The sequence below is a fragment of the Chrysochloris asiatica genome, unplaced genomic scaffold (assembly GCF_000296735.1).
Source record: "Chrysochloris asiatica unplaced genomic scaffold, ChrAsi1.0 scaffold00163, whole genome shotgun sequence".
NCBI classification, from domain to species: domain Eukaryota; kingdom Metazoa; phylum Chordata; class Mammalia; order Afrosoricida; family Chrysochloridae; genus Chrysochloris; species Chrysochloris asiatica.
In genome coordinates this window covers 1,222,832-1,235,661 of record NW_006408681.1, presented here as the reverse complement: position 1 = coordinate 1,235,661, position 12,830 = coordinate 1,222,832, and positions in this window count along the sequence as shown.

Here is a 12,830-nt window from a genome sequence, read left to right as displayed (position 1 = left end):
AATAATGAACCACAAAATATTAATTTAACCAGATGAATTAAAGCACTGGATTACAAGGTTTGAACCACAAGGTAGGCTGTTCAAACTCACCAGCAGCTCCTTGGACACACTATACAGGGTCGCTGTGAGTTGGACCCAAACTCATCGGCACTTAACTACAACACAACATTGAAAAATGTGGATGAAGGGCAGAAAAATATTTGTGGATGAAGGTTGATATAAAAAGGCTAAATTCTCATCTTTTATAATAGCAAAATAACCCAGATATTTAAAATTTTTAAATAGTGTTATAAATATGTTACTTAGAACTACGGTGGTATACACCAAAGGAACCACTGTTGGTGGTGTTGTTGTTAGGTGCCATCACATCAGTTCTGACTCATAGCAACCCTATGCACAACAGAATGAAACACTGCCCTGTCCTGCACCAGTCTCACAAGCGTTACTGCTGATATTGTGCCAATCTATCTCATTGGGGGGTCTTCATTTTCACTGACCCTCTACTTTTTCAATCATGACATGCTTATGCAGAGACTGATTCTTCCTGATAACATGTTGGAAGTCTAAGAGATGAAGTCTTGTCATCCTGGCTTCTAAGGAGTATTCTGGTTGTACTTCTTCCAGCACGGATTTGTTTGTTCTTCTGGCAATTCATAGTACTTTTAATATTCTTCTCCAACACCATAACTCAAACACATCAATTTTCTACAGTCTTCCTTATTCATTATCCAACTTTCACATGCATCTGACACAGTTGAAAATACCATGACTTGGGTCAGGCACACCTTAGTCCTCATACTGACACTTTAAAGAGGTTTTCTGTAGCAAATTTGCCTAATGCAGTACATACTTTGATTTTTTTGACTGCTGCTTTCATGGTGTTGATAGGAACCATTAGGAGAGTTGAAAGTGGTTGTCCCTTGAGAAAGAGAATGTATGGATATGCTATGTGGCAGGAGTCCTGGTGTGTCACTGTAGGGTAAGCACTGTACTGCTAACCCCAAGTTCAGTAGTTCAAACCCACCAGCTGCTCCTCAGACACCTGATACAGGGTCACTATGAGTCAGACAGACTTAATGGTACTTAACAACAACTATGTGACAAAACTGTATTTATATTATGTTATTGTGATTAAATGCCATGCAGTCAGTTCCTACCCATAGTGACCCTGTATAAGGTTTCCTAGGAGCGGCTGGTGAGCTTGAACTGCCAATTTGGTGGTTCAAATTGACTTTGCAATCCAGTGCATTAACCCACAGCGCTACACCAGGACTTTTCATGTAAGTTGCATTTAACTCTCTAAGCTAAGTACATGATAAAAAAAAAATAATAATAACATGGAAAAGATACCAGGGATCCAAAAAAGGACAGCCTCTTCCTCTGAAGGCTATCTTGCATAGAATACATCAATGGGCTCCCTTGAGTTCTGACTTCTCATTAGGTTTGGCCAACACAAGCGCTGGAAGATGATCATAGCATAGAGAAGAAAAATGCAGGAATTTGTTCACCTGGTGCCCTCCTTACTGAGTCATTGCAGGTTGACCAAGAAATAAATGTTGTTGTTAAGTGCCTTCAAGGCAGTAAATAGCATCATGATGAACAAAGAAAATGTTGAAATTGTCAAATACTTTATTTTGTTTGAATCCATACTCAGTGCTCATGGAAGCAGCAGTCAAGAAATCAAGTGATGTATTATTGCATTTGGCAAGTCTGCTGCAAAATACCACTTTAACATGGTAAAGAGCAAAGATGTCACTTTTAGGTGTTCCTGATCCAAGCCATGGTATATTCAGTCATATCATATGCATATGAAAGCTGGATGATGAATATGGAAGACTAGAGAAGAACCAATGTCTTTGAATAATGGTTTCGGAAAAGAATATTGTAAGTGTCATAGACGGAAAGAACAAACAAGTCTATCCTGGACAGCCAAAATGCTGCTTAGAAGAGAGGATGGCAAGGCGTGTACTTTGAACATGTCAGGAATGGCCAAGCCCTGAGTCCGTGGAGAAGGACATCATGCTTAGTAAAGTGGAGGGTCAACAAAAAAGAGGAAGATTCCCAACAAGGCGGATTGATAAAGTGGCAGCAGCAATGGGCTCAAACATAACAATCACGAGGAGGATGCAGGACCAGGCAGTGTTGTGTTCTGTTGTGCATAGAGTCACTAAGAGTCCAAACTGGTGTGTTGTGATAGGATAATCGCAAGTCAGCAGTTCAAACTCACCAATCACCCCTCAGAAAAGCTATGAGTCAATCAAAAACAGGTTCACTGCATCCCTCTATGAAGGTGACAGTTTTTAGTTTCTGTAAATTGCTGCTTTAAGACAAATAATCAAGAAAAAATCATCTAAACTCTCAAGGTTATTAATTTTCAGAGCCATATGTTTTCCTATTCTGTAATTATTTCTGTTTTATTTCTGACTAGGGAAAGAACATTTTCAGAACTTAAATTTTTAGTGACTAAAAAGACTGTAAAAAGTGAATTTCCTAAAAAGTTATTTGAAATTTTACAGTCAAAATTAGAAGAAATCATTTTGTTAAAGGCTACTTTGCACAAGGAATAGATTAAAAATATTAATTTACTCAAGTAATATTGTTACTGTTATTGTTAAGTGCCATCAAGTTGGTTCTGATCCCCAGTAACCCTGTATGAGGTTTCCAAGACTGTAAATCTTTGTGGGAACAGAAAGTCTTATCTTTCTCTTGCAGAGAGCTGATTCTGTATGATAAGCACTGGACTGCCTTGTGGTTGGGAGTCCAGTGCTTACATACAGTCACCACATTCCCAATATTATATTGCCCTTTAAAAGTATTTATATGCTTGTGATTGTCACAACTGTAAAGGAAGAAATTTTGTGACATAAAGGGGGGAATACTTAATCTTACATTCCAGGAACAGAGGACCCAAGATCATCAAGGGAGAAGAGCACAAGTGGAATGTGGGACCCTAAGCAATCCCAGGGATAGAGGCAGAGATGATGACATGGAGAGATGGAGCAACTGAGGACTCTAGACTCATGGAGAGAAAAAGACTGTGTGTTGGCAGCCAGGAGACAAGCTTGCAGAATGTGCCCTTTGGTTGTTTAAATGATTATATATTCCTGAGTGTTTTTGTGTACATTAAAAAACAACAACAACCAAACAGAGGGAATAGAGGCAAATACTGTTGAACGATGATGCACAGAGGGGATGTAATTATTGCAATGAAACGAAATACCAAAGGATGACTGTAAAACTATATTCTCCCATGTAAACCATCACTTATCTCACAATAAAAACTTTAAAAATAAATAATTCTTAAAAAAAATGTATATGCAAAATTTTAACACCAACAGTAAATTATAATTTTTTTCGGTCATTTGGAATGGGCAAAGGTTAATACTTCATACAGTGTGGCATTTACTAAAATCATTGAATTGACATATGAATTGCTTCACTAACGGACCTAAAGACAGTTTCCTAAAAAGAACAATGCTACAGAGAAAAAGGAAGTCCAAATTGAAGAACTAAGTAACCGTAGAATTAACATTTACCACCAGAATTGCCACACCTAGTATCTTTTCACAGAATTTTGGAACAATGTTGTTCAAATTGTAATCACAACATGTACGAAGACAATGTTATTGAAGAAATCCTCTTGCCAAGAAGCAAACTGAAACATGTCACTGAAATGTTTGGTGGATTACTTATCCACCCATTGCCTATCCTACAACATTCTATCATCCTCAATGACTTTCCTAAATACTTGTTCACACCACTGAAAATAGTAATTCCTTTGTTGTTCTTCTCAACTAACTGTTTGTATGGGTGCATGCACTCTCTGTGTCCTAGCAAGATTAACACACACACATCATCTCATTTATTTCTTTCAGAGAAATAAATTTTCAAGAATGACCTCCATTTACATATGAAGAAACTGAGATTCAGAGAAGTTAAGCAGTTTGCTCATACTCAAATAGTGGAGCTCTGAATAATTGTTGTCCTCTCTGCATCACTGTTTCCAGAAGCATTTGCTCAGGCCATGGAAATTCACATCCCCATTCCAGAAAGGTTTCATGTTTTTTTGAAATCCTTTGGGCTTTCATTTCTATAAATCATCAGCAACACCTCAATAAAAGTGTTGGTGAGAGTGATTTATAGAATTCAGTAATTGGCAGGGAGGAAGACAACAGTTACCACAGCAGCTCTTGTCTTAATTTTGGCCAAACACATAGTTCTCTGATCAGAAAAGTAAGGGCTGGAAATAGTGTTATGTGGTGGCCAAATGAGGGCCCCATCTCATATGTCACTCTCTCTTCAATTCACTCTGCCTATTTATCTTTAATCTCCAGCCCATAACCTTTCTTCAGGGCTGAAATGAGAATCTAATTTTCTGCAATCCTCTTCTCTCATTTTTCCTTCTTCCTGTCAGGAAGTCCCTATTGAGGATATAATGTACTAGGGGTGGTGTATCAGTCTGTAAATTGCCTTGGAAAAATTGTTCATGGGGCCTCCATTTTTCTGCCATTTGGCAGTGGTGCAGAGACAGGGGTTGAAAACGGAGTGAGAGAGCAAGGTTTAGTTTCATTTAATCTCTTTGACTAGATTCTCGCTCGCCACATCTTCTTCCATTGTTGCGGTTGTTAGGTGCCATTGAGTCGGTACTGACTCATAGAGACTCTGTGCACAGCAGAATGAAACACTGCCCGATCCTGGGCCAATCTCACTATTGTTGCCGTGCTTGAGTCCATCAATGTTGCCACTTGGCCAATCTATCTCGTTGGGGGTCTTCCTCTTTTTTCTCTGACCCTCCACCCTACCAAACATGATATCCTTCTCCAGCAATGGTCCCTCCTGACAATATGTCCGAAGTATGAGAGACATATTCTTCCATTAGTCATATCTAAAAGAAAATGAGAATATCCACATCATGAGAGTCTAGTTAATTTTGTAAAAAGGACTACAGTATCTTCCTCAGCTACTGAATGGTGGGTCAGTGGTGTGGTTTAGTCATCAACGCATCATCTGGTTCTTTCTGCCATCCTTATATGGTTAAAGAAAGATTAGGAAGCTCACCATCGAATCAGGTAACTGAGCTTCACTTTTGGAGCTTAACATCTGACACAAATGTTACCACTAACATTAAAACATTGTCCTCTGAAATCTTTACTGTTTGAGGGACAAATTAAAAGTATCTTATGCTCAGTGTTCCAAAGCACACACTTATTTTCCCCTTGTTAATATTCCTTTTGGCTTTAATATAAGGAGTAAAGTGGCTGTAAAACTCATGCATTAATAAATCCCAAGTATACCTCTTAAGACTCAAAAGAAAGAGAATGTTTTCAGAATGATCTCTTTCCATTTTAAGCCTTGTCTTTGTTGTTATTGTTAGGTGCTGTCGAGTCAGTTTCAGCCCACAGCGACCCTGTATAGGGTTTCCAAGGAGCGGCTGGTGAGCTGGAACCACCGATGTTGCAGTTCAAACAATCTTGCAGTCCAACACATTACAGTAACCTATAGGAAATAGTTCCTTTTGCTTTTGCCCAGTGGATCTATTGTCATGCTTAGTATAGAAGATTTACTCTGGACACTAAAAACTCATGATCCTCATGTGTAGATTGAACTTGAAAAGTCCTCTCTGGTTCAGGGTTTTAGCACCAATGTCTAATTTAGGATTTAATTTGGCAGGTTGTATCTGTTAGCTTTTGTGCAGTCAACTTTTCATCACAGTTCAAAGGGAAAGTGTGAAAGACTCACTTATGGTAAGTAGGTCACCCAAGAGATATGTTATGCATGAGAAATCCTGGAATTCTTAATACCTTGAACGTTTTCCATAAGGATCTGAGGAGAGAGCCCATCGCGTGGTAATATTGTTGAGTTGTACCAATAACACTGGGCAGGAATAGCATCTGCTAAAGTAATGCAGATCCCCAAAGGGCCTCAGGAGAGAAAATAAACACCATCATACGACCAGCGTTGTGCATGTGTTTTTATGCCATTTTTTAAAACTGTGGTCTGAGTATACATATAAACCAAAACATTTGCTAGTTCAACATGTTTTTTACATGTACAACTCGTGAATTATGTCCATCATGAATAACCAGCTTTGAGTAATAAAAAGAAGTGGGGTGAAAAGGTTTTAAAAGGTAAAAAGCTTTCTTTCAGGAGGAACAAGAAGTTCCAGTTAGAGAGTAACATTGCAGCCCCTGGCCTCACCGATTTTTAAGACAAGATGTCTCCAGAAAGAAGTACCAGTTAAAAAGAAAATGTTATGCATGAGGAATCCTGCAATTTCTCTTTTCTTTAAGGCCAGGCTGGTAGTCAGTCATATTATGCTCCATTCATATGATACGTTTCCTGTTAATTTGGGGTTTCAATCATAATAACACACAATTGTTCTTTGTCTGATTTTTCCCTCATGAAAACAGCTAAACAATTTGAGCTGATTTTCTCAATAGACTGGATCCATTTTATGACTAAATTAGATCAGTGATTGATTATGTAAAGATGGCCCATTGTACTAAGTCTGGTATCTTAAGAAGTGAGAAGTTAACCAAAGAACAGTTCATTTTCTTAAATATAAATGTTACCTAATTCATCACCTAGTTTGCTCTTTGGAATTCCATTAAATGTGTCAAGAGACTCTTTACCAGTTTGACCTTATCGTCATTTGTGATCATTCAAATGTGACTGTTCAAGTAAGCCAAAATACCAAAGCTATCTATATCACAAAATTTAGGTTTTAAAAATAAAATTCTTATTTATATCTTTATTTTCATCTTAACTCCCCAAACCAAATTCTGAACTATAGCTCTCCTTGAGTAAAACTTGCTTGAGCTCAGATCTTATGCATTGTTATTCTGAGGTACCATCAAGCCGCTTCTGACTCAGTAATTCTATGCACAACAGACCAATACACTGCCCATCCTGAGTCATCCTCACCAGTGTTATGTTTGAGCCCATTGTTACTGCTACTGTGTCAGTCCATATTGTTAGGGGTCTTCCTCTTTTTCACGGATCCTCCATTTTACCAAATATGTTGCTCTTCTCCAGAGACTGGTTCCTCCTGACAACATGACCAAAGTGCCAGAGACAAACTCTCACCATCCTTGCTTCTAAGAGGATTCTGGCTATACTTATTCCAAAACAGATTTGTTTATTTTCTGGCAGTCCTGGTTACTTCCAATATCCTTTGCTAACACCATAATTCAAATACATCAATTCTTCTACAGACTTATTCAGTATCATACTTTCACTGTTTTATTTTCCTTACTCATTGTCTTACCTTCACATGCATATGTTGTTGCTGTTGTTGTTGTTAAGTGCCATCTTGTCAGTCCTGTAGGATATCAACCCTATAAAGGGTTTCTCAGGTGTTCAAGGTTTGAACTGCCAGCATTGTGGTTAGCAGTCCACTGCTTATCTTAAACTGCCACACCAGGACTAAGGTGATTAAAAGTGTCGTGGCTTGGATTAGGCACACTTTAGTCCTCAAACTGGCATCTTTGCTTTTTTAACACTTGAAAGAGATCTTTTACAGAAGATTTGTCTAATGCAATATGATTTTTGATTTCTTAACTGCTACTTCCATGAGGTTGATTGTGGACACAAGCAAAATGAACTCTGACAACTTTAGTCTTGTTTCAGTTTATCATGATATTATTTATTGGTCCAGTTGTAAGGGATTTTGTTTTCTTTGTGTTGTGTTTTAATCCACACTGAAGACTCTAGTCTTTGATCTTCATCAGTAAATATTTCAAGTCTTCTTCACTACCAGCAAGCAAGGTTGTGCCATCTGTACATCACAATTTGTTAATGGGTCTTCTTTTAATCCTGATGACACATTCTTCTTCATATAATCTGGCTCCTCAGATTATTTGCTCAGCATGTAGGTTGAATAAGTATGGTGAAGGGATACAACCGTGACACCTTTCCTGATTTTTAAACCACTCAGTATCCCCTTGTTCTGTTCAAACAATTGCCTCTTGGTCTATGGACAGCGTCCTCATGAGCACAATTATGTGTTCTGGAATATTCATTCTTCATAATGTTATCCATAGTTTGTTATGATTCACACATTTGGGTGCCTTTGCATAGTCAATAAAGCACAAGTAAATATCTTTCTGGTATTCTCTGCTTTCAGCCAAGATTCATTTGACATCGGCAATGATATCCCTACCTCCATGTCCTCTTTGGAATTCAGTTTAAATTTTTGGCAGCTCCCTATCTTTGTACTGCTGTTACTGTTTTTGAATTATCTTCAACAAAATTATATTTGTATGTGATATTAATGAAATTGTTCAATGATTTCTGCATTCCGTTGGGTCACCTTTCTTTGGAATGAGTTCAAATATGGAATTCTTCTAATTGGTGGACCAGGTGGCTGTCTTCCAAATTTCTTGGTATAGATAGATGATTAAATGTTTTTAGTACTGTGCTGCTTTAGTTGGTTAAAATACTTCAATTTGAATTCCATCAATTCCTGGAGCCTTGTTTTTCACTAATGTCTTCAGTGCATCTTGGACTTCTTCCTTCAATACCAGCTGGTTTTTTGTTGTTGTTTTGTTTTTTTAAATCACATGCTACCTCTTGAAATGGTTGAACATTAGACAATTCTTATTGGTGCAATGACTGTGTATTCCTTCCATCTTCTGATTCTTCCTGAGTCATTCAATATTTTGGCCGTAGAATCCTTCAGTATTGCAAGGTAAAGTTTAAATATTCTCTTCAAATATTTCAGTTTGAAAAATACTGAACATCTTCATCCTTTTTGGTGTTCTAACTCCAGGTCTTCTCACATTTCATTATAATGCTATACTTTGTCTTCTCGAGCTGCTCTTTGAAATTTTCTGTTTAGTTATTTTACTTCCTCATTTCTTCCAGTCTCTATAGCGTCTCTTTGTTCAAACAAAAGATTCCAAGTCTCTTTTGATTTCCATTTTGATCTTTTCTTTTTTTTTTTTTCTTGTCTTTTTAATAACCTCTTGCTTTCTTCATGTATGATGTTCTTGATGACATTACACAACTTGTCTGGTGTTCAGTCATTAGTATCTAATGCATCAAATTTGTTTTTGAGAAGATCTCTAAATTCAGGTGGGATATATTCAGTGTCGTTTTTTGGCTCTCATGCTCTCATGAAGCATATTTCTTCTCTGATACACATGGGGTTGTCATGAGTCAGATTCAACTAGGCAGTAACTAGTATTTAATACCATTGTTGTTTGTTGTTGTTGAGTGCTGTTGAGTTGCTTCTGACTCACAGTGACCCTGTATTGAGTTTCTGAGAAACAGTCAGTGGGTTTGAAACACCACCCTCTCAGTTAGCAGTCTAGTGTTTATACTACAGTGCCACACCAGAACTCAGTTTAGTATAGTACGAGGCTACAATTTATGGTCAACCCCATGATGCAAACTTTTATGTATGGAAAGCCTTTTTCCCCAAGTAAGAAAAGCTCATCTTGTCCCTGTCTCTGTTATATTTGTTCCAGTTGGGAAAACCACCAGTCATTTATCAGTTTGTCATATTGTGATGGCTTATGTGTTGCTGTGATGCTGGAAGCTATACCACCAGTATTTTAGTGGACAGGTTTCTGTAAAGCTTCAAACTAAGACAAATTAGGAAAGAGAGGCAGATCACTTCTGTCTGGTTAACCACTGAAAACCTTTTGCATAGCAATAGAACATTGTCTATTACAGTACTAGAAAGTGAAAATATTATAAATAGCAGCAGAACATTATCAGATATAGTGCCGGAAGATGAACCCTTCAAGTTGGAAGGCACTCAAAATAGGACTGGGGGAGAGATACCTCTTCAAAGGAGAATTGACCTCAGTGATGTGAATGGAATTAAGTTTCGGGAACCTTCATTTGCTAAAGTGTACAAATTAAAATGAGAAGGAACAGCTGCAAGAATCCATTAATAATCAGAACCTATAATGAATTAAGTATGAGTCTAGGAAAATTGAAGTCATCAAAAATGAAATGGAATGCATAAAGACTAATATCCTAGCCATTAGTGAGCTGAAATTGACAGGTAGTGGCCATTTTGAATCAGGCAGTCATATGGTTATTGTTCCAGGAATGACAAATTGAAGAGAAATGGCATCACATTCATTATCAAACAGAGCGTTTCTACATCTGTGTTGAAGTACAGTGCTGTATGTGATAGGATAATATCCATATGCCTACTAGGAAACCAGGTAATACCACTATTATTCAAATTTACTCACCAACCAGTAAAGCTTATGAAATTGAAGAATTTTACCAACTTCTTCAGTCTGAAATTGATCTAACATGCAATCAAGATTTATTGATAATTGCTGGTGACTGGAGTACAAAGGTTGGAAACAAAGAGGAAGGATCAGTTGTTAGAAAATATGGCCTTGGTGATACTCACGACACTGGAAATCACATGATAGAATTTTGCAAGATCAATGACTTATTCATTGCAAACATCATTTTTCAATAACATAAAAGTAACTATACATGTAGATCTCACCAGATCGTCAACAAACTATAGTAGTCACTAAACTGACTACATCTGTCGGAAAAGACAGTGGAGAAGCTCCATATCATCAGCCAAAATAAGGCCAGTGGCTGACTGTAGGACAGACCATCAACTGCTCATGTGAAAGTTCAGGCTGAAGCTAAAGAAAATGAAAAAAACAAAAAACAATAGATCCATGAAAGTCAAAATATGTCATTGAATATATATTTTCTGAATTTAGAGATCATCTTAATAACAGATTTGATACATTAGGGTACTAAAGACTGAACACCAGATGAGTTGTGGTATGTCATAAAGAACATCATTTATGAAGAAAACAAAAGGTCATTAAAAAGACAGAAAAGAAAGAAAAGACCAAAATGTGCATCAGAAGAGATTCTGAAACTTTCTTTTGAACAAAGAGAGGCTAAAGAGACTGGAAGAAATAAGGAAGTAAAAGTTTTCTATTTTTAGTACTTTTATTCTCCTAGAAGTATATAGCAAGATCTTCTTCCCATGAGCCTACAGGTGTACTTATATTGCCAATATTTCAGTTAGCAGTGAGTAAGTCAAAGAATTACAGGAAAGGCTGCTCTTTTATATTTGTTTTTAAGTGCCATTGAGTCAGTTCTGACTCATAGTGACCTGTATAGAGTTTCCAAGGAAAGGTTGGTGGGAAAACCACCAACCTTATGGTTAGCAGTCCAGTGTGTGTCCTACAGCACCACACCAGGACTCCAAATCAGCAGAAGAGCATGTTGTTAACTGCTGATATTCCTAGGGTTTGGGTCCTTAGAGGAATCTTTTGAAATATTTTAAACTGTATTTATAAATAATTTGCTATGGAACCATCTACAGTCTTTTGTTGCTATCTTGTTATAACAACAAAAATAAGAAATATAAGCTGGGAAACATAGTGTTTCCATGTTTCTACACAACAAAATGGTCCAGCGAATCTGTAGTACCATGAACCCATCTTAATTCTTTAGCTGGTTGTTCCTCAAACAAGTTACCATTATCATGTCTTCATTTTCCCTCTTCTTCCAGAAATTATGTTATTAGCATTGCTTCTGTGATAGATGATATTCAAATATTCATTATCCTTTTCTTTTTTTACATTGATACATTACTTTTAGCTATGTACATGGAAGCCTAGCTATCTCTGTTTGGACTAGGTTCTGACCAATGAAATATGGGCAAGAGAAATCTGCAACATCTGAGTTGTGACCAGGTGGGACACACCCTCCTCTTGCCTTTTCTTTTTTTGTTCTATATAAAGAAAGACAACACTCCAGGAAATGGTGAATCTAAGGAGTCTGAGTCCTTGATGATTTCCTAAAGTAGATCTTGTCCTATCACCTTAGCTATTTATGTGCATGAGAGAAAGAACTCTTATTTAAGCCATTGTTATTTGGGGATTTTCCCATAAATGGCAATGAATATAACTCTTCATTCAAATGACTATAAGGTTTAAGCAAATCATATGAAGAAAAATTATGAAGATTAGAGAGCTTTACTCAAAATTTTATGTTTGCCTAATAGATAACATCAGCTGAAAATGTCCTCCACATAAATTATATGTAGAATTGTGTATGTACTTATCCATATTTACAAAGAAATCAGTTTACTTTGCTATTAAACTCCAGATTGATATAGATACCAGAATTGTTTTTCTTTCCTAGAAGAATGCCTCATTACTAGCAGAGTAGTGGACTTAGTTCTGAAAGTCAGGGCCACAGATCAGCTTCATCTATGTATTTTTAAAATGCAGATTTTACCCCAAAACCTACTGAATCAGCATCTCTATCTTAAAAGAACACCAGCAATTTCAACACCCTTTCATTATAAAATACTCAGCAAGATATGAACAGAAGGGGAATTCCTCAGTGTGATAAATAACATTTATGGAAACCCCACAACTGACATATCATATTCAATCGAGAAAGACTAAGACCTATCTTTCCCAATAAAATCAGAAATGAAACAGGGATGCCTACTCTTCCCACACTATTAAACATCATTTTTAAAGTACAGCATTTAGGCTAGGAAACAACAAAAAAAAAATGGATTTAAAAAAAAATGTGTCCAAACCAAGAAGGAGAAAGGAGAAAATAAAGATACCCCATTTTGCAGACGATATGGTTTTGTGCATAGAAAACTCCAAAGAATCCACAAGAAAGCAATTAGAATTAACAAATAAATTTAGCAAAGTGGCAGGGTACAAGTCAGCACATGAAAAACAGCTGGATTTCTAGTCATCAAAAATGACAAGAAGAAAAGGAAGTTAAAGAACCATTACAATTTGCCATAAAATAAAATACTTAGGAATAGGCTTAACCAGAAAGGTACAAGATTTGTACAG